Source organism: Dysidea avara, chromosome 12, assembly GCF_963678975.1.
Source record: "Dysidea avara chromosome 12, odDysAvar1.4, whole genome shotgun sequence".
NCBI lineage: Eukaryota > Metazoa > Porifera > Demospongiae > Dictyoceratida > Dysideidae > Dysidea > Dysidea avara.
The window spans coordinates 25,590,076-25,613,367 of record NC_089283.1 but is presented as its reverse complement, the minus strand read 5'-3'; the positions used below and the strand labels follow the sequence as shown (position 1 = coordinate 25,613,367).

Below are 23,292 nucleotides of genomic sequence, written 5' to 3'. Positions count from 1 at the left end.
CCACCTTCTTATAAAGACCACCTCCATACAAAGACCATGTTATAATTAGATCTCAAAGATGGCTAAGGCATTCTGACCTTATAAGACCACTTCATGGTCACTTTTTATAAAGACCACCCTCTTTACAAAGACCACCTCTCACATTGTAAAAATACCTAGGTTCCAAACATCTATTTCATGACTTATCAAAACAGCTAGGTCAACTAAAAATACTACACTCTTAAGGTCATCATTTCTTTGAGACCTCATTTTTTGTTGATACAGTAGATTGTAGTGTACTAGCCACATTTCACTTGCATGGACTAAGGATTTGACACATTCTGGTACAAACTAAGTGATAATGGTAGATGACTTGAGTGAAGTGTGGACCAAAATGTGGGAGATGACAATGACATCTTTCTATGAGTAGGGACCTGCCGATTATGCTGGCGGCATAATAGGTGTCTGAAAGCATTGAGCATAATGCTAGCATAATAGGTAGAATATTTGTGTAATAGTATGAATTCTTGCTTAGGCCACTATAATGAGATAACTTGTTTCTCATCAACCGCCCTCACCAAAATTTTCTTTTGCCCATGCAAACTCATTATTGCACGAGATTACAGCATGGCTTTTTTGAGTGTAGTGTTAGTGGGTTTAATTATCACGTAGAAAAGCACTATTTCTATGGAAAACTGCAATCCCATTGAGATACAGACACTATTTTTGAGGCTTTTTTTAACTTCTGTGTTGATTAGAGTGCTTTCTGGAGCATCAACAACCACCAAGGCATCAACAGTGAGTGCTACAGTGTATATACACTAGCATTGGTACCGTGACCTGCATGCCCTATGTGGAGGAGGGCCATCATATCTTACTGAAGAGTCATAGTAGCTTTAGTGTTGCTACTTCTGCCACAAGCTTGCACAGCCCCTCCCCCTAATAAAACTGACTAGCCTACACGTGCTAACACCGCTGCTGTACTGGGGTATGATACATGACCCCAAGACTGGTGGAAGTCTCGTAAAGGACTTGAAAGCTTTGTTACTGAAGTTGAAGTTTATGTGAACGCAGTCGGAGTTTTACCCTTTAATAGTGTGCACCAGTGCTTGGTGTGCACCCAGCCAATAACCTAAAATAAAGGTGGTTTTGTACAAATATATATATCCTGCAATTTATAGCTATGGCTTGTGCAATAATGAGATAACCCGCCCGCCCGCATGTGTTACTCTATGAGAAGTTGATGAGAAACAAGTTATCTCATTGTAGTGGCCTTATCAAAATAGCTATCACAAAAAGATCGATATACTCTAATAGAACAATCATATAACTGACTGTTCTATTAGAGTATATCGATCTTTTCTGTGATATACATTTTGACAAGTAAGTTTGTGCTTCAGCCACTTATTATTTATCCATAAATTGGAAATTATTACTAGAGCATGGGAACTGAAGCATAAATAATTGGGCATAATGGGCAAGTATTGAGCATATAGCTATGTAAGCATAATAGGTAAATTTTTGAGCAGTGCAGCATAGCATAATAGGTAAAATTATGAGCATAATCGGCGGGTCCCTATCTATGAGTCATGACATACATGTTTGAAGCTTATCAAATATTACCATGTAAAGAGGTGGTCTTTATAAAGGTGACCATGAACTAGCCTTACCTATCCATTACGATATGATATGATATGATTACAGGGAAAAAAAGGCATAAGCCTGTGAGTCCTGCTCATGTACAAAAAGAAAATAATCATTAGATATAATAAATATCAAATAAAATCTTAAAGCTATTTACAGAGTTAGTTGACACTACTTCGTTAGGTAGACTATTCCAAGCGTTTATTGATCTTATAGAGAAAAAATTACTTTGAACAGATCTTTGTACATGTGGCTTGAACAATTTGAGACTGCGTCCTCTTGTTACGCTAAACATTTCAGACTGTAAGCTGACAATTGCCATGTAAAATATTTGTACACCATCAACATATCTGCATGATGTCTTCGGTAAGATAGTGAAGGAAGATTTAGAGCACTTAGACGGTCATCATATTCTAAATTAAAAAGTTCTGGAATACATTTTGTAGCTCTTCTTTGTACCTTTCCAACACCTGACAGTCACCAATATAATTAGGCCCCCAGACAACATTGGCATACTCCATCACTGGTCTTACTAGAGATTTATAAAGTATAGGAAGTGATCTGGTGTTTAGCGAGTTGAATGTTCTTTTAATAAGTCCTAAAATACGGTTAGCTTTGTTTGCAACAGCAGTTGTTTGACTATGAAATTTCAAATTAGAATCAATTATTATTCCCAAGTCTTTATGCTCAGACACAACTTGTAATGATTGACCATCCATGAAATATGTATAACACGGGTTAGTATTCCCCAAATGCATGATCACTGTTTTTGCTATATTAAAGTTAAGTAGCCACTTCCTAGATCTTTCCTTTAATAATAAAAAATCTTGTTGCAGTTGTGTAGAACTTTGCTGGTTAACAATTACAATGTGGTATTTGTAAAGAAGTGGTCTTTGTACAGAGGTGGTCTTTAAAGGTGAGGTTTTACCCTAGCACCGTAAGAGCCTAGCTGTTTTTGTAAAGTCACAGAATAGATGCTTGGAATCTTAACAATGTTTGAGGTGGTCTTTGTAAAGAGGGTGGTCTTTTTTTATAATGTCAGCTATTCTTTGATATCTAATTACAATGTGGTCTTTATAAGAAGGTGGTCTTAAGAGGTGGCCACTAATTAAGGATTTTACTCTAGGGTACGTTTATATAACAATTTGACCATTTCCGTTTTATGTTTCCATTGTTTCCAAATGCCCACGTTTTCCAACTGAGATGTGCTCCTGCCTTTATCCAGGGAAGACACACCTTCTTGTGATTCCTTGATGGCCTTCTCCACAATTGGCTTTTCCTTCTCTGTGGTGGCCAGTTTCCTGAGGTGGTTTGTAGCAGCTGACACATGGTCTTAACTATCAAGGTTGAATTTAAACTGTGCTTCTCTGGGTGGTCCCGTTTTGTCATTTTTTTAGCCTACTCTGTGGTCTCATACTTTATGAAGCCATCTGGGACCCTCTTCATACATGCTCTGTAAGTTAGATACTATAGATTGTAATAATGCAAAATAGTAGCAACATATTGTTGTGGAAGTGGTTTGGTGGTCTCTAATAACCTGGGGTGGATGATTGGGATCTTTAGGTTAGTTAATGCCCTGAGGCGGTGTTTGCCTGCCTCTATTGGAGAAATGGGGTGGTTGGGGGAGGGTTGCTCCTTGGTGGAATGATGGGGAATTTCCTCCATCATGGGATTGGTGGTGGGAAGTGTATCTATGTCCATAAACAGATCATCAAGGATCAAGTCATCTGTTTCTTCATATAGAGTTGTGCTACTTGGGAATGGCAAAATTGAATTAGTTGTGTGTGTATGCGTGCGCGTGTGTGTGTGTGGGTGTGGTTAGTTAAGAATACAGACATTGTGATTATGTGAGCTGGCATTGTCAGTGTGTACACTGCCAGTAAAATGGTACTTTCAGTTACTACACCGTGTTTCACTCTTTAGTGGGTCTCTTCAGGTAACTGTACCAATAGGTTAAATCACCTAGCTTTGTAGGTGTAGAGAAATCACTTGTTAGAAAGAATGGGGCAGTGCCCAGAAGATGACTGGTGTGTGTGCGTGTGTGTGGGATATGTTTTGCATGTAATATGATGTAGATATTAATTGGGTAATGTTTTTTAATTGGAGTATATTATCTGTTTATTTTATTTTATTTAGGATTGCAAAATATGTAAAGCCTAGGCAGAGGAAACGATATGCCCTGTTCTTGGATGGTCGTCTATCGGTTTAGAAGTAAGGGATCTGCTAAATGAATTTTATGCAAGCTGAATGGAAAGAGCACAATGATAAACTCTGATATTGAAATATTAAATTTACAGCTAGAGTTTTTGGAATTATTATAAGTGGTTATTTGGTCATTTTGTATCGTAAACATGTGTATGACATTATAGTGGTCCCCCGGTTATCCATATTGTTGTGATTTTTAAATGAGTGGATTGTTTTGTTTTTTCAAACAAAGTTGCTAAACTGCCTACGGAATTTTACTATAAAGTGTATTATGTAGTAGAGTTCCAGAGGTTCCAGGGTTCCACAGGTTCCAGGGTTCCAGAGGTTCCAGGGTTCCAGAGGTTCCAGGGTTCCAGAGGTTCCAGGGTTCCAGAGGTTCCGGGTTCCAGAAGTTCCAGGGTTCCAGAGGTTCCAGAGGTTCCAGGGTTCCAGAGGTTCCAGGGTTCCAGAGGTTCCAGAGGTTCCAGGGTTCCAGAGGTTCCAGTGGTTCCAGGGTTCCAGAGGTTCCAGGGTTCCAGAGGTTCCAGGGTTCCAGAGGTTCCAGGGTTCCAGAGGTTCCAGGGTTCCAGAGGTTCCAGGGTTCCACAGAAGTGAGCTAGCTGAAGATAGTTAGCTATGTATTGTATGACAATGATCCTATGTAGCTACCAAAAATCTGCTTATATATTCATTAGTGAGTTGTGCATTCCCATGCAGAGTCAATTATTACTGCCTGACATAGGCCATTTGTCAGGCAAATATTGTGCATGGCCAACCATAATGGAACCTGCCTGACAAAATTTCAGATCAAAATAGAAGGAAGTTAGAGAGTTTTATAGTGAAGCATTGACAACCAATTAGACAACAATAATTGAATCATTATGGGTTGAGTCTCTCTATTCTATCAATGATCGTAAGGATTTCTGACAAATTGTGTAAAACAGTAGTATATCAATGTCAGAAAATACTTTAGGTTGCCTGACATTTTCACAGGGATTTGAAAAAAATTATAGTTGTCTCTGTTCCCATGGATTTGTTACTATATAGTTATACAACGGCCACGAGTGCTCTGCCTGATATAAACGCACGAGCCTGAGGGCCGTTAGGCCCGAAGGCAAGTGCGTTTATACAGGCAGAACACGAGTGGACGTTGTATAACTGTTATGTACCACTCACCTAATAGGTGGGGAGAGTCTCACAAGACAGCTGTAACACTTATAAAGGCCAGGTTTCTAACATCGATTGTGGGTAACCAAGCTGGACGTTGCGATGACGTTCCCCCTGCAGTACTGCAGCCACCTGAGATATTGAAAGCTAGTACGCTATGGGTTATATCACTAACCTGCATTCGCTGTTCGACTCTCATCATGTAGTGCTCAGCATGCCAGCGTGCCATATAGACTAAGCACCAGACTAATCGCCATAGTGATTCTCTCGAGCAAAAAAAAGCAGCTAAATAGACGGTTTAAGTAAACAAAACCTAACTAATAAACGATACTAGTCTATTCACACTGGCTAAACTCGAATCTGTTGGCATGACAAAACTGGTTACCACAATCGAACGTAAAGGTTAGTATTATTTAGAATATATTTGTTTTATTGAGTAATTGTTGAAGTGGACTACAGTTTAATCTGAGCTAAGATGGAGTAAGGTGTATAAGTACGTTTATATATATGTAGACTAGAGTTGTGGCCACCCGCGTTGGCTTTTTCGATCGCCATTGGCTGCTTGTAAACATTATACGTATTGGTGACGTTATGGCCCACAATCGACCTTTACATGTCAGGCTATAAAAGAATTCGAGTGATCCGTGAAGCGTCTTTCCACCTATTAGGTGAGGTGTCGTAGTGGTCTTCGCCACCGGCACTTGTGCTATGCTGCACAAAACCGCAGCCAGTGCAATATCTGTATATTGCACTGCGGTCGGTGCATTATAACTTATAATGCACTCGTTGTGGTCTACAAAACCGCAACCAGTGCGTTATAAGTTATAATGCACTGCAGCAGTGCAATATACAAATTATGGCACTGGCGGTGCCTTTGAACTGCCCACGCAGAGTGGTACATAAGCATATATACCACCCATCCATTGTGTGGGCATCAGTTATATACATTGTTGAAATTAATGCTGTGAATTGCAAATGTAGATTGAGAAATTGGTGAAAGTACTTCCTAAACACAATGCAAAGAAAGGAAAAGCAAGACCATCTCTTGCTGTTAGGATCACGCAATGGCCATTCAAGCTACCACATGATAAATCTCTCCTGTTTAAGGAAGTGAAAGATAAGAATACAGGAGAAACAAATGTACCAACCACTTTTAAATGTGGAAAGCAGAAGGCTGTAATTATCTACATTGATGTACTTGATGATGAATCAAGACGTAGAGTTCTCACAAGTAATACATACATATATTTTATATGCATACAAATTACTGTGGTAAACTTGTTTCAGGATTTGCACCAGACCTGATGGAAGAACAGACTACAGAAAGTATGTAATAAACACTAGTTCACTTTCTATCCCTCTGAAGCCCTACTTCAAAGTAACACGCTCAATATTGTTGTTATTATGTCATATAGTTTCAAAATGTGTTGGATAGAAGTCACACCTGCACTGGTAGGATATCATAATTATCAACACATTGGCTTCACCTAAGGATGATAACATCGATACTGCTTGAGGTGTAATTTAAACAGTTAGCTAAATAAACTTGTCAAGTTCAAGGCTGCAGCCAAGGTCCTTATAGAAGAGAGTCCACATTTAAAGTACCTTTTGAGGTACTTCTATACATGGACAGAAATAATCCACTTTACGAGTGACTATAATTATTGAGTGTGGGTTTGTGTGTGTGTAATTGTCCACTTAGAGTGATCAGTAGCTGCACAAAAGTGTGCATGTCTATATGATAAATCAGAAGCCACACTATTACTGACCACAGCATGCTATACTGACTATAGTTGGATATGTCAAAGCTGTATAGTACAAAGTACATTCAAAACTAATGAAACAATACACTGGTGTTTGCCAACTCTGATACCATTAGCCGACTACTTGACAGCTACTGTACACAATGACTAACTTGATATACATGTTTAGTTTTAGTCAACTAGTGAAAAAATAGTTTTAAAATTAAAACATGGGAATAGAGATTGCTGAATAAAGTGAAGAAACAAGAGTCCAACAAGCCAGCACGTTAAACACACAGAGATTGCTATTTGAACATTTATATAGAAGCATTCTCAGTACTTATCTGTCACTGATTTATGGAGAAACTGTTTTTTCATTAGTTTCCACCATATCCATTGAGTCCAAACAGAGATCTCTGTGTGTTTAACATGCTGGCTTATTGGCCTCGTTTCTTTATTTTTTCAGCGATATCTATCCCCATGTTTTAATTTTTTTTAAATTATGTTTACACTAAATAAATATTGTAACTCATAATAGCTTCCGGGTGCCTTGGCAGAAATTGTAGAATCAAACCAAATTCAGAACCAACAAAAATGCTACAGAAAAAATGATACATATTCTTTTTTAGAGAATAGTTCGGTGTGATTTTCTGCTTACATACTGATTGATGACTTCAGACCAGCATAACGAAATATATAGGAGCCAATGCTAGTGATACTGGCTTTATTTATTGGCTCCTTTTGGCATTCTGCAGTACGTTCAATACACGTAACAATGACTTCTATATTTATGAACTTTCCAAAGGATATGAGCTATGGCAGGAGTTACATAATGCTCTAAAGTATTTTGACCTTCAAATATCTTTTCAAGACTGTTCCACAGTTTTTAATACTGTATGTTTAAAGCACATTGTTACAACATAATACATGTAACTAGATAGCTTATAAATTATTTTAGATGCATGTACACCACAAAATTAATCTTTTACACATACTGAACCTCATACACATCAGAAAAATTACTTGGAAATGAAAAACATGCATTCATTGGCATCACTATGTACATAATACCATGATGCTGGTCTAATATTTTTGTTGTGTTCTGTTGTGTATGTAGTTGCTCCATACAACATGACCATCATGGGGGATAACATGCTAACTATTGGAGATCAGTTAGAGTTAAGTTGTACTTCAGAAGGTGGGCCACACCGAGAATACAAATGGAGTCGAACTGAGGACGATGAACTTTCAAATGACATGATCACTGACACTAGCACACTAACTATTGCTGAAGTCAAAGGAGGGGACTACACATGTACTGTCACAAATAGTGCTGGATCTAGTAGTGCTACTTTGACAGTTTATGGTAAGTTGAAATGGCCAGTTAATTACACGTACAAAAAAAATTATTAAAATTGTTTATGCTAATATGTAGCTACAACTAAACAATGAAAATAAAAAATTCCTATAAACCTAAATCCAATGCTTTGTCCCTACATACTTCACCATTGTGTCCAATAATAATTATGTCAAAAAAATCATGAAAAGAGGTCTAGCTAGCGTGCTGCACAGTTGTGCAACTAGACAATAAGAGCTTGAGTACTTTATACAATACAGTATCATGTTTCACAACTGACACCACACTGGATCCACCTCTATACATGTACATTCCTTAACCTTTAAACATTTATTGGAAATGATAGATTGATGGCTTTCCTGAAGCTAGTGAGTATTAAACCAGTGCAGAGTATATAATATATATATATAATTAAAGGTGCAAACCTTCATCTAATTGTACATACAGCACCACCATGCTCCTTTTAATTGAGTTAGCTATATGTATAGTAAAACAAATTGTAGGGTATCTTGAAATAGTACATTATCATAGTAAGTAACCAGTTCACATAAGATTTTCTATAAAGTCTTACTCCAATGTGTATCATATACTACAGTTGCTCCATACAATGTATCCATAATGGGTGACAACACTTACAATGTTGGAGACCAGTTGGAGTTGAACTGTTCATCAGATGGTGGCCCAGACTTGGAATACAACTGGAGCAGGAGTGATACAAATAAATTTTCAGATGATATAGCCACTAACAGCAGTACCCTCATTATTACTCATATAAATACGCTTGATGGAGGAGATTACACTTGTACTGTCAGCAATGATGCTGGGTCTAGTAGCTACTCAATCACTATTTATGGTGAGTTTAGCATGTGCATACACGGAAACATTTTATGAGCACAGGAATAATGCTCCCTTACTTTAACACCAGCAGAAAAAGTTGTTAGAATTTTACTGGACAACAATATGTAAAGAATGATGATTTTAGCCTATGTACAGTGTGTAGTGGCCTGAAAATACTTAATGTTTTCATATTTGTGACCGGATTTGCGAAAAGGGGTCTTCCATTTGCCAAATTTGACAATTGATAACTTCAGAATGGAAAGAGCTATTACCTTGAAATTTGGGCAGTTGTGAGCACCAATATAGCTGAATACATGGTGAAATTTTCAGGTTAATATGTTACTCGAAGACTAAGTTATGGTCTTCAACGTTTACGGAATTGGAAGACCCCTTTTCGCAAATCTGGTCACATTTATTGATCCAGAAAAGTTAATTATTATATAAGCTATGGTAGTATTTACAATTGTTGTAGAAGCTTATGACGAATTATTCTTGTTGAGTTTATAGACATAGCTATAATGGTATTTACAGATGTAGCTGTAACAATATTTGTAACACATATTTTTCTCTTATCCATAGTTAAGCCAGTGTTCACTACTCCTCTTGTGGCACAGGAGCTGGAAAGAAGAGGTAAAACACTATGCAATTACATACATAATAGAGTTTAGAGGTGTGTGGTGACTAATTTAGACATATCTCGATATTTCCATTAAACTTAATCTCGATTATGTAATATATCTCGATAACTGAAACAATTATTTATTTTAGTAAACTGCCAATATTGTAACCAGTAAAGTGAGCAAATTGCAATTTGAAGACTATAAAAAAGTAGAAAATGTTAGTCTTAACACTGTGACTGTTCCCAAGTGGTAGGAGAGTGTGAATCCCCAGGAGGTGCCTACACCATCAGGTATACAAATAATTTACAGAAGTTTACTATTATCTAGATTAATAAACCTATCATCCTTATCTCGATAAGTCTTACGTTATCTCGATAATCAAATGTGACCCGGTCTGCGAAAAGGGCTCTTATAGCCTTTCCAATTATCCATGTTTGGCTAATTATAACTCCTAATCTACTAAAGCTATCATCATGTAATTACACCCACAGCTACTGCCAGGTTAGGGTTGTTGAGTGACCAAATTGTAGGCTTGTACCATATTCACCAGTTAAGTTATGGGTTACCATATATATGCAATTGGAAAGGCTATAAGAGCCCTTTTCGCAGACCGGGTCACAAATATATCTAGATAATCGCACACCTCTAATAGAGTTATGCATGATGATATAACTACACATGCTCTCAACATACATTGGGCTTTGGCAGTTACTTATTTTTAATTACCGTAATTTGCTTTTTTGCTATAAAATAGTTTTTGTATGCAAAAACTTGTTCAAATTTTTTTTTTAAAAGATTGAATTACTTTAATACAACAGTCATTCATGTAAATCATATGAAAATAACGAAAATTTTTATCATAAAAATTTTTGCACGAAAATAAAGCAAATTACAGTACACTTTCAAAATATATTAAATTGTCAATCCAAGCAGACTGTGTTTATTAAGTAGGTAACCACAATACAGTTTGGTTGCTTGTGAGCAATCTAGATGAGTGCGTACATAGGCTTGACTCAAGCCTATGTATGCACTCATGTAGATTGCTCAGCTGTAGTGACTTTGATTTTTGAATAACTAAGGAACTTTAAATTACTGGCATATCATATATCACTGAATCAATAAGCAGAGTATAATGCTTACCAAAGATGTTTACTTATGGATAGCATAAGCATACAGTGAATTAAGGAATCCAAGCGACAAAAACTTGTAAAACAAGTAGCTTTAAAAATATTTAAAAATATTTATTGGAATTTTTGCTGAACAACTCAATAACTGTGTGGCTGATGCATTCAGACCAACGTAACTCAATAATGTATATATGTATATATATAAGATCATGGGATCGATTTTTTCACTGCTAGACGGTATACAAAACAAAATGCCCAATTCGCTGTTATATTTGGGACATACATGTTAGACAAAATATTTTGTCTAACAGTCCACTTTCTTTTGATGCTGTATGCTTAGATTCATCAGTTATAACAATGTTACTAAGCAAACAATTACAACAACAACAAAAAAAACATTAGGAATCATGTGTATGTACAAATATAAAGTAAGGAAGTGCCTACACCTGCAGATGTACTTGCAGATATTCAGTCCTTAAGGTTATGGGATACTGAGCAACTGTCAAACAAAAATTTTATTACGTAATTAAGGTGGGCTTGGTGTTGTGTTGTGTATCAGCTGGTAACAGGCTTAAATTGTTGGGAGAATCATAGCTTGCTGACTGGACAGGTACAAGGTACAAGAAAACACATGTAACAGTACAAGATAAGGAAGTACAACACACTTAGCAACTGGCACACCTGTAAGTGCATACATAGTTTTGCTGACTAATGGCGATATTTTCCTGAACCAAAAATCAGGACTGTCAAACTAGTTGTTAACATTTTGTATAAACAGACTGCTAGTTTGGCTTCTTGTCTAGGTCCTGACAGAGCCATTTGTTAGAAATAATGTTTCTAGTGCTTGTGATATCAATTTAAAAATTAATTTTGTGACCACAGTGTCTTGCTTTAGGCCATATTGTAGTCATATTTCAGCAATTATACACATTATTCACAAATCCTCTTGTCAGTCCCTCACAAGTGATGTTCTTCAAATCTTAGAATTGTTAGTAAGTTCTCATGGTTCTTCATTGGTCTGATTTTGGTTCATAGTTTTCACTAATTGGCATGGGGACAACTCATGTTTCCATAACAACATTTGAATTCCATGTCGATTAATGAGAAGTTAAGAATGCATAAATATTTGATAACAATGCATTAAAAAAAATCAAACCCCTAGTCATGAAAAATGATTAATAGTGTACATGTGGGGTTTACAGTATCCCGTAACCTTAATGCTGTCAGGTTGACAAGTAGATAAGCAGACCAAAATTGGCATTGACAATTCAATACCTTTTGTAAGCACTATATAATTTTTTTGGCATTGGAAACACAAAAACTCTTCAGTAATGGTGCATTTTGCCCTGTATGATTTTTCTAAAAGGATTTCATGGGTAAAATTTTATGGGGGGGAGGGAATGCAGCACTTGAGAATGGATCCTACAAAACAGTACTATTGTACTCCTTGACAGTACTACTGACCTGTGCAATAGCTGTATATTACTTCTACTATACACAGATCGAAAGACTAGAACTAGACGTAATATGGTGGTGGAGCAGTGTCAGCAGACGAAGAAAAAAAAGAAGTTAAAGAAATAGACAACTAAAAACAATTACTGTATTGTGATCATATTGTGATTTGTTCCTTTGTCCCTATCATAGTAATAATCTTATTATAAAACTAACACCAAACAGCAATCTGTGTACATTCCATTCAGGTGAATCAGCTATCTCCATAATCACTGCATGTATTGAATGTACTTCATGAAGTGCTCGTCATTTAACTTCACCACGCTTGTTAAACTGCTGTTGTTTGTCATTTACAGCACGTTGAATGCAAGAGTGCTGCTAGAATTTTTGTGTAAACCACATGGTGAAAACCTATTAAAACAGTCATCTTATGCATGGCTTTATAATTATGTTTACTCACCATCTAAACACAAGAGTTGTATAGCTCAGTTTTTACAACTATGGTAAGGTGATGAGTTTGAGCCCTGCCTGGATTGCATTACTTTACTTTGGGAATCTTTGGTTATAACATATTTTTGGCATTTTTTGCATTCCTTGTTTCTCTTATTCTAAACCTTTTTGGTACAAAATTATCATGTCACTACACATGTAACCTTTACTCTCACACTGTATATAGCTATGTTAACATTTTCACTAAGTGCATGTTTACATTTCCACTCAAAAGATACACTAATTTACAATAGAACAAATGGATAGTGCTAAAGAAAGTTGTATGGTAGCACTTGGATTTAGTGCTAGAGTCTGACATCGTTTCAATACTGTTGCTACAGATATGCTTTAATAAAAGCGTTAAAGCTTACAAGTATACTGAAATAATCTAACTATAGGAAATGCAGGGCATGCACTGGTACCAATGACTTTCTATCACCTAGCTAACTTCAGTGCGTGGTGTGCAAAACAAAAAAAATATTGCAGGTACAAAAACAATAAAATGTGGTTGTGTTTGGTGCTTGCCCTACATTTCAGAACTGAGCAAGTTACTGGTTGTTTTTCTGCTTTGTGTTCTTTCACTGAGTGTGTCATCTTTTCCTCTTATTTTACATGCACCTTTTTCAACATCACATTTTATATTTGTGCTTTCACTACACCTAAATGTCACTGGCAACACCAATGTCCACCATGTAGCATGTGCATGCACGCAATATCTTATCAAACTTTTCAGTATGTGCATGCTTAACTTTAAGTGTATTATACTGAAAGGGTGTGGCTAACTAGGGTTAAAGCCATACACATAATTTGACAATGGTAAGCTTCTTTAATGTCAAAGTTCTCTCCTCTGGGTAAATAATAGTTGTACCATATTCAAACACTATGTAATAATTACAGTGCACACTTGCAATGAGTATGCAATTGTGGCATAGAATACTGTAGCTTACCCATACCAATTTAAGTAATTACTAAATCTTTATACTATGTTTTATTATAAAATACAACTAAATGCTTAGTGTTTTCTGTTATGTTACTAACTAAAATTGTTGGTTGGTAACAGGTAGTACTCAATGGTATGTAAAATACTATGTGCACACGCAATTCCCTTAGCTTTATACACGGATTTATGTGTTCACATACATGATTTTCAACAGGTATGAACAGCATTGCATTAAAATTTCCATTACATTAGTTGGTGTTTAATTTTTGCAGATATGATAAGTTAGCTAGGTACCTGTATCAATGCTAGTATAAATAATTTCAATAAAGTAGATCTAATCTTATGTACAATAATAACAATTTTATGTAAGAGAGTTTTAGCATCTATAAAGGTATATAGTTATTATAGAGAACACCTACATTGGGAAGTCAGCATAGTGGCCGGTTATAAGATGGTAATTGCTAGAGTACACCTGAACCACATACACTCTCACAACCAGTCTTGTTCCTATATTATAGTAATTTGTCTGAAATGGTAACTTTACTACCCTACTCCAGCCATATGCTGACAAGGTTGCAGCACATGCAACAAGACAGAATATAAAGGTTTTGATTGGTAGGAAAAGGACACCAACGTGCCAAGTAACATTTCTTTTGTAATTGGGATAGTGCTCATCAAACCTGAAGAAATTATAATAGAAACCAGTGGGTAAAGAACAATAATTATAATATGAGCCTCATCAGGGGCATATAAATTTTAAATAGGTGAGGCAGATCTAGATCTTGCAGTGCTTACGTTTGACCATGAGATGATGCACGTATACTAGTGTGTGAAACACACTCAGCATGAATAGCTTGCTCCAGCTAGGGGATCTTGGGGAATGAAACTTGTGAAAATTAGGTGTTACAAGTTTGAATCTTAAGGAAATTTTAAGTCATACTTTTTAGCAATTGCAAAGAATGCACATAGTATCATAATTATGCTGTGTTTCAGGCCTATATATTCCAGGTTACGCTATTCAAGTTATCATTAAGGATTTATTACAGTGAAACCTCAGTTATGTAGACTTCACTTATCCAGACTAATCCAGATTATTGCTCTATTAGAGTGGTGACTATTTTATTAGGGTAAATGATAGTAATGGTATTTTTAGCTAGGTTATTAATTTTATACACAGTTTCAGAGATACAGACTTTTCATACTTATGGACTACCCCTGGCTTCAAGATGTTCGGTTCCACTGTAATATACTCTCCTATCAATATAGAATAGTCATTTGGAATTTCCTTCTTGGATGTAGTGACTCAACATCAACAATGTCATCATAGCTAACACATGTATACACACACAAAATGTTATCTCAATACCGGTTCAAAAACTTTACAATGTGCCAACTGCAACAGTATTTACTGTTGTTGTTACAAAATAGTGATCTTCCATGGATGGTAAGGGCAACTACAGAAATTTTATGTTTTTTTTGTGATGGTAGGCCTAACTTAAATTATGCATAGAAAGACATATCAGTGTAATCACACTTATATTATTAATTTATTATTGCTATATTATAGTACATAAAACATGTAAATCTAGAGTGTATGGGGTATGCATCCTGGGTAAAAGTTTTGTAAGTTGAGGTTAAATTCTCGAGTGATCTCAGCAGTTTACAAAAAAACTACATATTTTATTTATAAAGAACCTCTATAAAGAACTCTGGAACCTCTACACTATTATAAATGAAGAGTAACCACCACTCTAAAGACTTCCCAGGGTAGAAAGGATTTAACAACTCTGGAGAGTAAATAAACTCTGAAGAGAATAACCATTACTCTGAGGAATAAGTCACACCACCTTCTGACCATATGTTACTCCTTTAGAGTAATGGTTACTTTACCTGGAGCCTCTGGAACCCTGGAACCTCTGGAACCCTGGAACCTCTGGAACCCTGGAACCTCTGGAACCTCTGGAACCCTGGAACCTCTGGAACCTCTGGAACCCTGGAACCTCTGGAACTCTGGAACCCCTGGAACCCTGGAACCTCTGGAACCCTGGAACCTCTGGAACCCTGGAACCTCTGGAACCCTGGAACCTCTGGAACCCTGGAACCTCTGGAACCCTTGAACCTCTGGAACCCTGGAACCTCTGGAACCCTGGAACCTCTGGAACCCTGGAACCTCTGGAACCCTGGAACCTGTGGAACCCTGGAACCTCTGGAACCCTGGAACCTCTGGAACCCTGGAACCTCTGGAACCCTGGAACCTCTGGAACCCTGGAACCTCTGGAACCCTGGAACCTCTGGAACCCTGGAACCTCTGGAACCCTGGAACCTCTGGAACCCTGGAACCTCTGGAACCCTGGAACCTCTGGAACCCTGGAACCTCTGGAACCCTGGAACCTCTGGAACCCTGGAACCTCTGGAACCCTGGAACCTCTGGAACCTCTGGAACCCTGGAACCTCTGGAACCCTGGAACCTCTGGAACCCTGGAACCTCTGGAACCCTGGAACCTCTGGAACCCTGGAACCTCTGGAACCCTGGAACCTCTGGAACCTGTGGAACCCTGGAACCTGTGGAACCCTGGAACCTCTGGAACCCTGGAACCTGTGGAACCCTGGAACCTCTGGAACCTCTGGAACCTGTGGAACCCTGGAACCTCTGGAACCTCTGGAACCCTGGAACCTGTGGAACTCTGGAACCCTGGAACCTGTGGAACCCTGGAACATCTGGAACCTGTGGAACCCTGGAACCTCTGGAACCTCTGGAACCTGTGGAGCCCTGGAACCTCTGGAACCTGTGGAACCCTGGAACCTCTGGAACTCTACTACATAATACACTTTATAGTAAAATTCCGTAGGCAGTTTAGCAACTTTGTTAGAAAAAATGTAGCCTATAAATATTTGTTGTATTTTGGAACATTCTAATGGAATGTATTGTAGAAAACACTCTAATAGAGCATACTAGTGAAACACTCTAATAGAACGTACTGTGAAATATTCTAATAGAACACACTTTTGTATTGAAAATAATTCTGTTGCAGTGAATTTGGATACGGATAGGCAGGGGTCAGGTAATGTATCTGTACCTTGGGTTGTGTTCAAGTTGGGGTGTGGTTGGTGTGGCCATTTAGTTCCTAGGGTGTTTCGGGTGGAGTTGGAAATAGTAGGCTTGTAAAATATAGTTGCGACGCAATAGTTGTAAGTAGCTGTGGATGAGTTGCAGATAGCAGGGGCGTTGTTGAGTGGTGAGGTTTGAAAGCGTCCTGAAAGCTGTGGCTGGGTTGCAGATAGCAGTAGTGCTGTGAATAGGCAATATTTAAACATTTTAAGAGGTTTAATACATACAAGCACCAAAGATTTAAATGAGATGAGACATAGCTATTGACATACTGCTCTAGAGTAGCTCACATTGATACATGGGATTGACAGTTTCAATTGACATAGCAAACAAATTTTGTTAACAAACAGATTTGAATTAAATTCCTGGAGGAATGTGTGTTGTGTGTGTGTGTTGATATCTCTTAAAGGATGAACATGTTTAGATGAAGCATAGATGTACTGGCCCTAGTGAATCCCTTTTGTGTTAACATGTCTCAGTACAACGTCAAGCCAATTAAACTTTTTGACAAGCTGTTTTTTTTTCTTTAACTTTAGTGCATTCATATAGTACTCCTTGAAGTTGTTGGATGATTTACAATTATATATGAACCACATGGAGGAATGTGTATATTTGACTACTTGATAATCCTTGAATTTGTATATTTCAAATAATTTAGTATTGTGACCCTCTACCAGTGCAGAAGTGTATAAATCATTTTCTATGTTCCTTTGCAGTTAGGACATAATACAGTGTATGACTCACTCACACCCTGACCTCTCTGGAGCTTCACGTTGGTTTCGATCAATGTTGTATGCATACTTCACAATATTGGTGGAAACACTCTGCTACTAAAGCTAAGTTTGTCACCAGACCTGTGTATATGGAGACTACCTCATCTTCTCCAGTTTGTCCTGCCGCCATTCTTTTGAGTGTTGTGGGACACATGTGCAATAGAGTGTTTAGTACATGATCAATATTATGTAGCCAAAAAGTTTCCCTATTGACTCAGTAGCTATATTGTGTCTTTGCAGTGTGCCTGTTGTTGTTCTCACATCTTCAGTAAGTTTCCCTTTTTCTATCTTGCTTAACTCTTCATATACCAGGTTTTGTGTAATGTGAAGCAAAACATGTACCAGCCTGTCTACTCTACAATTTTGTTTACAACTTTGAGAAGTTGGTGGAATAATTCCAGGTACATGTTTGTGTTGACCAGTCTAAAGCAAGTAGCCCATTCTCTGATTTTAGTCACATTGTATATTAAAGTACTGATGGTATTCAGGGTAATTGTCAATGTGACATCAGTTTTTGTAATTGTACCATTAACTGACTTTGTTCTCGTTCATGTAAAAGTACATGAGGATGATGTTAAATTTCCATCTTGTCTCAGGGATGTGATCATTGAGAGCACATCTCCATGTACAGTCAACATGCCAAATACACAACAATTTCTTTGTGTTGCTACATCCAAACACAATGGACCCAAGCATTGAAATATTGGACAGCACAATCTGACATAAAACAAACAACATCTTGATGTAATGGTGTTTAGATATTCTTTATTACTAATAGTCCAAGCCACAGGTAGTCATTCTCCATGATCATCTACTACTAGACCAGTTATCAACAATAATATATCATACTGTTTGTGGTATGAGTAGCATCTACCAAGATACCTTTAGTACCGGCCATACTTCATTAGTAAGAGAAACAGGAGAAACAAGCTGTAGCTATATGTAGCAAAAGGTTGAGGCGATCTCTAGGAGCTGGTAACAGTTTCTGATAACTACTTGTCACAGGTCATTACATTACAAATGGACTGATCCTAGACAAAGTGCAGGTGCTGTAAATATTTCATATAATCATAAGTTGTGATATTGTAGCTTTGTTGGACGTGATAAAAAACAAAAACAAGGAACATGTTAATGTACTGTCAGTGTTCACAAATGTACTACTGAAATATGTATATAAAGTATGAGGTGAACTAGCAGATGTTATGTACAATTGTATTATTCAGAGGATTGTCATACTGCTACATGACATGACCATTAAACATACAAATACAATATTGACTGAAACTTTTTGAGGGAAAACTGCAGTGAAGCAGATCCCATGTATCATGTGAGCTACTCGAGAACAGTATGTGAGGAGTACAGAAGGGTGGGGTTTCTTACAACTTGGAAATTCTTTTCACGTGTTATCTTTTTCTGGGTATGTTGTGCAAGTAACACTGGATACTAACTCTAGTTCATAATCGTGTTCTCCACCAGGCTGACAGCACAAAAGAAAAGCAAAAATGGCTTTTGAGGGGACCACTTAGGAGGCCTTTTTCCAACTCCTGCCATTTTTTAGTAGTGGACTGTTTTCTCACATCTCAACTGATTTGTCAGTAGGGCCAGTAGCTCGCAGCATAGAACTATTGGTGAAACTGATTATGTGAGTATGAAGCAAGTTGTGTTTTATTGTTGATAACAGTCAACACCAGTTTGATGGTGTGTATCACGGGTGTTGTCTGACCAAGCTATGAGGTAGTCACTACTTATATAGTCCTGTAAGTAAGACTGGGATCAAGTTTTTTATGTATTTAACAACATAGTCTGCATTCCTCTCGTGGTAAGTTTTGCTTTAAACCTGTCCAAATGTTGCCAGCACACCACTGGCTGCTTGAGGCCTTTTGATGCGTCAAAAACCATCATCCTCTGGAGACAAAAACATAAAATGTACTTCATAATAAATTCCGTGCCCTCCTAAATGAAGTATGATGATCCGCACATCTCCACTGGAAACTTCCTTGGAGTTGACCACTTTCTCAACTTTGGTAATAATTTCTTCTGGAGCTTTTCTTCACATTGAATGGACACTGAAATTTGTTGGTCACCTATAGTATTAAATTTTGATATTTCTGACATGCATTTCTTCATTTCAGAATTGTACAGCTTATGGAGTTCTTGTGACCGGTGTTCTATGTCAATTTGCTGCCACTTTGATGCCAAAATATGATCAATGATAGCGATCAACAGCTGCACCAATAGTAGATTCCTGTTTCTTCTGGAACTCTTTTCAAGCAGAGAGTCAACTGTGCTTGTCTTCCCTGCACCTTCTGAGTCTAATGTTACCAACTTTAGCTGGTTTGCAACTCTTACACCATTTTTTGCAGCTAGTATGCATATATGACTTGTTTACTGACTATTCCTCTCCCCATACTTACATGTAGCACTACACCAAACCAAAAGATGTATAATTTGTTATGTATGTTCTTATATATGGTAGTAGTGTATAGTAGGAATCATCAAGGTTTGCACTGTTTTTCCAAAAATAATGATCACTCAAAACTGAGCCTCCTGTTTCCTTCATGACAGCTTAACAGTATTGGTTAGGCATAATCAACCTCAAACATACCTTCAGGTAAATAGGGTGGTTTCTCTTCAAGCTGGTCATACAAGTTTGTGCTTGTTCTATTAGAGTAGTTAATAAATCAGAAACCTGTAGTAAAAATTTAAACTACATATTATTCCACAGCGGAGCGTAAATTTTTAATGTTTGCAGTACACCATCAAAACTCCAATTGTCTCATAATAATGTTCAGATGACTGAATGGTTTGACCTATTCAAAGATTGTACAAAGCTTCTTCATACTCCAATAGAGCATACACTTTACTCATACACTCACATTCAATTGAACAATTCATTTTTAACTTTGGGTAAAGAAGGATTGGATATCTAGAGACCTTATATTTTATGTAAGAGCCTGAGTGCTGTACTGCGTAAAATCTGGTATGGTCTCATGGAAATTCCCTGGGTAGTAGTGAGTAACACTTGTATACTGATATTAAGAGCACTTGGCTGGTACAAAGTTCTCCATAACTACTGCCAGACTTTATTTTCCTTTTGTGTATGAATGGGTGAAAACCAAATTAATCCACACAGAAATCACAGAAAAGATTTAGTCACACAATATATGCTTGAGATTCTAGTTAGAAATAACAAGATGCTGCATTGGTATGGTACAGTTGCATACTTTTTATTATTTTGATATAGGAAATGTGCACACCCCTGTTAGCTGTGCAGTTGCAGCATAATGAGGTGGGTGGGGCTGGTGTTCCCCACATCACATCAATGAAAAGTAACAAGGTACTACTGGACTATGCTGCCATACCTTATGGTCTACACATGTCAAATTGTCTGACAAGTTTGCCGGCCAGTACATGAAGTGTGTGTGGACCCTAGCAATGGCTCTATGGGGAGACCTACCTAATGAGGCCAACCTGCCAGGTGAGACCTATCTGTATGTGTTGTGTATGCTATTATGGAACATCTTGAGGACCTGCAGACTTTGATTTCTAATACTGAAATTTTGTTCCAGAAAGATCTTAGTCTTTTATCTCTACCAGAGGCTAACAAACAAAAGCAGCCAAAGTTGATACAATAATTGTGGGCCTCATATTGTATAAATTAATCGTTTTGTTAGAATCAAGATATCTGAGAGTGATTTCTTAAAATAATTAAGTACGTCCATCTTTTGGGTCAATTGTTGGCATGTTACAGTTTTCTCAGCAGTAAAAATTCATAAAGTTCTGTCCCTTTGTCATCAATACTGACCATACTGTGGGTTGTCTGTCCACAGCAAGCACAAATAATGTCATCGTATGGCTTCATCAGGTCTGGGTAACCCTTTATCTTATGGTCACCAGTTGGCTAGAAAGGATCAGGTGACCCGATGGTTGAGGACAGTGGATAGAAGTTGCTGAGTTTGTAGTAAGTATTCATAACTACGTACTGACTGCATCTATGCTATTTCTTGTTAGTGTTTTGTGTTATTGTTGTACTCCAACTGCTACTATTGCTGATGTGCTCAACCATTATAGTGACTTGATGAAATATAAGTCTTAAATCAGTAAACTGAAAATTTTCATAATGTTCTGTATAACTTTCTGGTCTGTTGTAAATTAAACTGGCCTGCCTAGCTACATAATTAACCTAAGAAATGACGTAAACAGCTAATAAAGCACGTTGTGTGGTTAAATTGTATTCTGTGTAGTAATTATATCAATTTTGTAATTAATAATTACACAAGTAATTTTGCAATTATTAATTAAGTTAAGTACAAGCCTTGTGTGTTAGAAGTATCATAACATCATCTTGTTTTCAAATGATGTCCATTCCATTTACTACTCATCATTCCCCCCAGGAACCCACTGTGTCATCACATGTGGTACGGCCACTGCTGGTGTACAGGACAGGGCAGACATCAAACAAGCTGATTGGAACTACACGACATATGCTACCACTTGTTACAACTCTATTGCGACCGCGATCATGATCTCAGTCAGCTGATAAATCCTGCTACCTTCACCCCATGTGCACTGAACTATCAACTCATGTGAGCTCACCATTTTGTGGTACTATTGGAGCCTCAGTAATTTTATAGTGGTCCCCTCTAGTAGGTCCCAAAATGTAGTTAGGCTATATACCAATGGGATGAAAAGTGTTGTCTCAATAATTGTAACCATTACTTTTACTGGACTACATTGTAATGCCTAGTGGTTAGAGAATATTTCACTGAACTATAACAGATAAATCTATTCCACTTAATCACAAATTCTACTGACTTTCACACCATACATAATGTTGTTTGCATTTCTTCCTTGTAGCTGGCAATTGTTTCAGTGTTTAATGGGATTAGACTACATTCACATATCACCAAATATTTTGGCCATCTTCACTCCTGTTATGCCTTACAACTGGAGAATGCCGGCCTCTGGCAGTGGGAAGTTTTTGTAACATTACACATGATGAAGATGAGAGGTATTGTTATTTGTTTGTATACTACATGAAATGTGTGTAATATGGTCACCTGTCGACTATGTCTTTTTTTTTAAAACTGCAAATGTGTCAAAGTGACCTACGTCTGCTTGAAATTTGGCCCAAAGGGGACCAGAATACACAGGTTTTACTGTATTGATGTGAGAACTCTACATCTGACAGACTGTGCTTAAGACTTTCTTTATATGTAACACTGCCTTGATAATCTAACACCCTTGTTAGTTAGATAATTCCTTGTTGCCAACAAACATCAGGTTGTAGAGAATTAGGTGTATATTACTGACTAGCTCCACCCTTTTGTTGCTGCAACTAGCCACACCCTGTTTTATTCTTGTAGGAGGACCACTTGAAGATGGTGCAGGATATTTTGAGTTGTCACTGCAGCAGTGCCATCACTCTAACTCACCACGAGAGATTTGTCACCAATCAACTACATGTGTCAATAGAGCTTGTATATGAAGCTAAAGTAATCACTAACACATAATATATCTGTATAGCTAATTATGATATTAATGTTTTTGATACTGATTATGCTCCAAAATTCAACTGTGTACTATTTCCCACATAACTCCAGACATTTCTTTTTGCAGCTGAACTCTCTACTGGGTTACATGTTGGTGTCTGAACTCTCTATACAATGTTATTTGTTTATCACAGCTGAAACAGCACCTCATATAAGTTGATTAAACTACTGCCAAGTTAAACTTGCATCTGGCTATTGGCAATAGGCTATTGTCCACTTCATTCTCATGTTTTAGAATCATATGGTACTTTGTGTTGTCAAGTTTTAGGTATTTCAAATCAAGGGTGTATTTCTGCAAATATTCATACAGCTTCTACATT

General features: G+C 37.4%; 1 protein-coding gene across 5 annotated transcripts in view; it reads left to right on the top strand.

The window, feature by feature from the left end:
* LOC136241579 (mediator of RNA polymerase II transcription subunit 4-like) overlaps positions 1–23,118 on the top strand; it is a 42,975-nt gene extending 19,857 nt beyond the window's left edge. Inside the window, exons 6-10 of one of the 5 annotated variants that reach the window (XR_010694337.1) lie at positions 20,665–20,898; positions 21,815–22,006; positions 22,278–22,431; positions 22,787–22,915; positions 23,040–23,118. The gene's annotated coding sequence lies outside the window, so the exon portion shown is untranslated. Of the gene's footprint in view, positions 1–3,546; positions 3,651–3,759; positions 4,044–20,664; positions 20,899–21,814; positions 22,007–22,277; positions 22,432–22,786 lie in introns of those variants that run through there. The other 4 variants (XR_010694336.1, XR_010694335.1, XM_066032812.1 and 1 more) reach the window with 4 other exon arrangements.
* The last annotated feature ends 174 nt before the right edge of the window (positions 23,119–23,292 follow it).